The following is a 6,000-nucleotide window of genomic DNA, read 5'->3' as shown; positions in this document are numbered from 1 at the left end:
TGCTTGGTGGATCCAACGTGAGGAAGGGACCCAGTTGATTCATAAAATGTCATTAAGTCATGTTCTACAAGGTATGGGAGATATGGATTGAGACAGCATGAGTAACAGCTTGAGAAAGAGAGAGAGAAAGAGAGGGAGAGAAACACAGAGAGTACGAGAGCAGAACTGAAGGAATAGAGCGAAAATCCCAGCAAACCAAGGCAGTAAACTGGAGGCGTTTTACACAGCGAGAACACCAACTTATCATCTTAATGCATCTTGGTGGATTTGTGTAGTTCTCTAATTCACTCTGTATAACAGACCTAAATGAGACACTTATCACAGTGTGTGGGGCCTTTTTTTTATCTCTCCATCTCCGCTAGTCTCTGTGGCTGTATGGAAATAGATCAAAACTGCTGAAATGTGAGGACATTACTCTTATTCAGCTGTAAAGAGGCAAAGCTTTCTGCTCTTCCATCGGAGCTTAAATTTGCTTTACAAGACGTAAGAAGAGAACAGGGGATAGCTGCATCAGATCCTGTGTGTTGGTTAAATCAAACAGAATAAAACAATCAAGTTTGGCTGAGCAGAATAGAATAGAATAAAAGAAAATCTGTTGAAAATATGCTGGTTAAACAAACTGCACCGGGTATACAGATGTAGCCACTGGGAAATTCCCGCTTTACCACATGCTTGCTGCTACAGCTACACTTAAGCTCCAGCCTCAAGAGGAATTGTCTGGAAGATGTTTCGCTGTCTTTTCAGACAAAAAAATTGATGAGGAATGGTCTGGTAAGTATTAGTTCCTTGAAAAACACTATGGGGTTTTATTTTACATCTATTGATTTGGTTCTATTTAACATTCAAGAAAGCATTGTCTTCTAATGCAGGATACATGCATGAGGGGGAATTTATGCAATGGCTACATACTGTATTATGGATTAAGATAAAAATAAAAAAATCAGATATAATAAATGAGATGAACCAGTTTAACAATGCAGTTCAGAGTCTGTGTGGAGTTTGCTCAAAGCAGTTGGTCTCAGCTCATGACCCCCCAAAAAAGCTTTTTTAGGCTAATTGAATTGATTAATTACTGGAAGAAGCCTCAAAGATGCAAATATTGATTATTTCTTGAGGGGAAATAGGCCTTTCAACAAAATTAAAAACATGATGAATTTATAATTTTTATATCCCATAAATCATCGTACGGCCCCTTCTGTGTCCCGACTCCAACGAGAACCATCAGCTTAGATCTCCATTAAAACTTTATCCTACCTTCCACCAACTAATTGTCACACAGCATGAATACCTATTCATGCCATCATTCAAAGGTGATCAATGCCGCATGGGTATTTGTAGTGTTACATGTTTGCTCAGAAGCAGGTTCATTTTTTCTGGCATTTTACTGCCATTAAACTTCAAAACTGTTTGAATCCAACAAATCGAACACCTTTCCCCTGGCGCTGAGTCACAAATTGAGGTAATTTCCTTCGCCAAGTCGAGGCTTAAGCTGCAGTGTAGTTGAAACATTGAGGATTTGAATCCAGTTCCTGAACTCTGATGCATGTCATCGCTCTCTTGCCATCTCTCTGCCTCTGTAATCGTTCCTGTCCACCTCCAGTGTGCACTAATGTAATATAATGTGATACTTTATTGATTCGCGGAGGGGAAATCTTGCTCAAGGACACTTCAGCAGGGTGGAGGTCCGCTGGCACGTGGGCTTAAACCCGGCTGAAGGACAGTCTCGAAGCACCCGAACTCACAAAGCAGAACTACAATTAATAAAGCAGAAATACCTTCACAAAAATTACCTTTAAAGAAGCAGCCCAGTGCCAGGGACTGAAGATTGATTCCTCCTGTGCTCCGTCCCCTCCATCTGGCCCCGGGCCCAAAATGAAGCGCACCCTTGCTGTGACAGTTTCAATATGAAGCTAATTTCCTGGTACAAGCCGACAGGAGTGGTGCTGTTTAAATACAATCAATAACAACACAGTGAAAATGGAAAGAACTCATTAAGATGGATGTAATGCTAGCACTGAGTGTGTGTGCGTGTGTGTTTCTGTGTGTGTTTTTATGTATGCATGTGTGTGTGTGTGTGTGTTAAAGGATAGGGTTGCTTGTGTGTGTGTGTGTGTGTGTGTGTGTCTTTGTGAGCCTGTATGTGTGTGAGTGAAAACAAGGACACAGAGGGAGTAAAGTGGTTGTGTTCAAGCACACTAAGGATAGATTGTTTTCAGATCTACACACACACACACACACACACACACACACACACACACACACCTACACTTGATAGTGGTCTTTCCTGGAGACAGCAGAATATTGGCAGATAATTCACACCAAATGAAGACCAGTCAAGTCAGCACTTTAGTTTGGTATCACATCAGACTAATGTTTAAATTTGTAAGCGTCCTGCAGAAAACTTGTAACTCCAATTTAACCCTTTGACTGTAATCAAAAGCTGAGACTGTAAACTGTGTGAGCCTGGTTAAACAACAATGTTTCCCAAGTCACTACAACACCCTACTCCTCCAAATATACATATACATGTAAAGCTCAGAGAGTAGAGTATGGCACTAACACTGCCAGGGTTATAGGTACCATAAATGTACACACTCGCATATCGTAAGGCGCTTTGGATAAACGTATCCACCCATTGGCATGTGTATGCAAATGTTTTGTAAACCTTTGACAAAGCCATGCTGTTGATATGTAAATTGTGATTCAGAAATTGTCAAATACGTAGGGGGGGAAATGGCAAGACCTGTTTTGCTCAATTTCTGAAAAGCACCAGGCTCTGACAGGCGCTGGGACCGCAGCACAGCGCTCACAAGAAACGCTACAAACTCACGCTGTATATGGATAAGCTGTTTGGCAACCTTAAGCCCTCCTTTGTGCAGATAGTATTTGTGTTTGTGTTTCTGTGTGTGTGTGTGTGTGTGTGTGTGTGTGTGACAGAGAGACAAAGAGAGAGCGAGGGAATGTGATGATTGACTGTTAGCAAACCCTTGTTGTTTGTTGACAGCTGATCTGACAGGCATTCCCTCTCCCTCATCCCCTCTCACACACTCTGATACACATACACACACACACATGGGCATACACACACACTGCTTTAACACAGACAGCTGTATGACAATGGCACCCATGGGGTGCAACTCCAGGTAGCTGTAGCTGTCAGTATGATGGCTGTAAAGTACAATTCAGAGTCTGAGTGCCTATGCAGCACACATTATCACATTGTGTAACTGGTTGCAGACCACTGAAGACTATTTGTCTTTGAAGGAAAGTCTCAGTGGAGCAACATAATGTTGCAGCAGTGGCCAGACCAAGACATATCAATGCAAATCGAATTATGGTAAAAGCAGAAATAGCGAGTTACTCACCTCAGTTGCAGTTTTTAAAATGTGTCTATAGGCTCCAGCCCCCCGTGACCATAAAAAGGATTAAACGGGTAGAGAAAATTAATGAATAGTCAATGACTGACTGGGATTTTCTGTTGAATTGTCCTAATTATTGAATCCCACTGTGTGCTCGTTGAATTACTGCTGTACTTGGGCTCCGTCCCCAAGCGGATGTTTTGGTAAAATCAAGTTTTGCTGTATTTTCAGCCATCAAATGTTACAAGGAAAAGTCTGGTAACTAGTCAGTTGTGAGTCACTAGTTTTGTGTCACAATATACTAATTTGACTTGACTTGTCTGTGTTGTCTGTGTCTGTGCAAGAAAGAATTGGCAGTAGGAAATACATGAAGGGAGACTTTCTACAATGGCTACCACTGCAGCACTTTTTCTAGGAACCGTATCCCCAGGTTCTACAGATGTAACCATTGTAGAAGTCCCACTTTTTACTGCATGCTTACTGAACTACACCCATACTGCTGCACTTTGGCTCCATCCCCCCCAAAAAACTCCTCCAATTATTTGGAAAATGCTCTCTTTAGAGCTGTCATAAGTTAAGGAATGGTGTGAGAGAGACATTTGAGTTTTCTTCTGCTAATAGTCTTTTGGTTTCACTGCATATCATTAAAGAAATTATTTTTTGAAGCACCCATGGAGGATAAATGTATGCAAGGGCGTAACTTTGGTTTGAGAAGTGGGGGGGACACAATAAAACGGGAGTCTGGGGGTACTCCCCCAGAAAAAAATGTGCGATTTGAATCCCATTTCCTGCATTTCTACATTTAGGGACTACGGTAACCAATATAAAATCCGGGAAATAATTAAGTTGGTCATCATGCTAAATTCTGCCAGAATAGTACTAAATATGCATGAGAAAAACTGTCTTACTTTCTGTATTGTTTAACCCACAACTTTACTGAACTTCACATGTTGAGTTATTCAATTATGGATATATATATATATATATAGCCCGTTTGTGGTGCTGACTCCGCCCACCCGGGCCAGTTTAGGCATACGCCGGTAATTACAAGTGGACCCTATCCTACAGTCCCTGCTCTCAGCGGAGGGAGGGGAGCTACGCTGTGTGTGGGAAGCGCTGTGACCGTCAGACCTCTCTGGATTAGACAAGCAAGTAGAGAAAACCGGCATCAGCCGAACCAATTTACTGCCAAATGCTTTGGGATTCAACACATTAACATTGCTTCCCATGGTCAGAAAAAGTCGCCAGATTTGTCGCTAGTTGCTTTTGAGAAATAAAGTCGTCAGCGGCGTCTGAAAAGTCGCTAAGTCTAGCGACAAAGTCACCAAGTTGGCAACACGGGTCCATAGACGCCAAAATGTACTATAGAACCGCGTATATCAGGGCCTTACAATCAGCAGCTCAATTCACATTCTCAGCCAGAATCGGACGGCTGTAGCGTATTAAGCACGATTTTCGCGGTTAAAAAAGTGGGGGGGACACAAACAGGATTTTGAAAAGAGGGGGGACATGTCCCCCCCATCCCCAGTGGAAATTACGCACCAGAATGTGTGAAGAGGGGCTTGCACATTGGCTGCTCCTGTACTTTAAATGAACCAACGACAAAACAGAGCACAAGATGAAATGGCTGGCTAGCGGCTAAGCTTGTCACTGACTGCAGTTTGCCGTTGTGGATCTCATATGGAGGCTCACTGAGAGACAGCGAGAGCTACTGCAGTTCTTGTCGTACAGTTTAGCCCATTTATCCTTGACAACAACATAACCAGCAACACTGTACTACATGCATAAGATAATAGCTTTTCCTCCACCTTCCCCCTTTTCTCATTCTCTCTCTCGTTCTCTCTCTCTGTCGATGTAAACTATCTTGTTAAGGTCCCCCGAGATGCCGTCATTTGTGATGCTAGGCGTGTGCGTGTGTGTGTGTGTGTGTCGCCATTGTTGACACAGCACTATGTGTAGGTCAGCTGTGGCAATGCTAGCGGGGGACAGATAGGGGACAAACAAAAACACACACACACTCAAGTTAGTCGCATTATCCTCACCTCACGTCAGCCTCTCTCAGTCACTCAGCAGAGGAGAGAGAGAGGAGGAGAGGGAGGAGAGAGGGGAAAGACAAGAGTGGTGAGAAGGCGGGGAATGGATGGAACTGAGAAGAGAGGAGAGGAAATGAGAAGAAACAAGAGGAGAGGTGATAAGAAGAAAGGAGGGGAGAAATTATGTGAGGAAACAATGGGAGAAAAGGAAATGAGATTAGAAGTGGATTGAAGGAAAGGACAGGAAAAAAGAGCAGGGAAAGGAAAGGAGGAGAGGAGGGAAGGGCAGACAGAGAGAGAAAGAGGGACAGAGAGAGAGAGATAGAGAGAGAGAGAGAACGAATATGAATGTGTGTGTGTTGGGGGGTGGGGGTGGGGGGGGGTGGAGGTTGCTTGCTGATGGTTTGAAAAAGCAAACAAACTTGTCAGAAGACAAGATCCCACCGGCTTAAAACTCAGATCCCTGGCTGGTTAACATTCGCATTAACACACACACACACACACACACACACACACACACTAAGGCACACACAGACACAAACACACATTAGTGCATTTACATCAAATTACAGTACTGTACACACATAACAGCAACACGCACTTTTGTC

General features: G+C 43.2%; 1 protein-coding gene across 1 annotated transcript in view; it reads left to right on the top strand.

The window, feature by feature from the left end:
* LOC139929890 (transmembrane protein 132C) overlaps nucleotides 1–6,000 on the top strand; it is a 190,800-nt gene that overhangs the window by 144,451 nt on the left and 40,349 nt on the right. The gene's annotated exons all lie outside the window — the stretch shown is intronic.

Source organism: Centroberyx gerrardi, chromosome 8, assembly GCF_048128805.1.
Source record: "Centroberyx gerrardi isolate f3 chromosome 8, fCenGer3.hap1.cur.20231027, whole genome shotgun sequence".
Taxonomy (NCBI): Eukaryota; Metazoa; Chordata; class Actinopteri; order Beryciformes; family Berycidae; genus Centroberyx; species Centroberyx gerrardi.
This window is presented reverse-complemented; position numbering and strand designations above follow the sequence as displayed.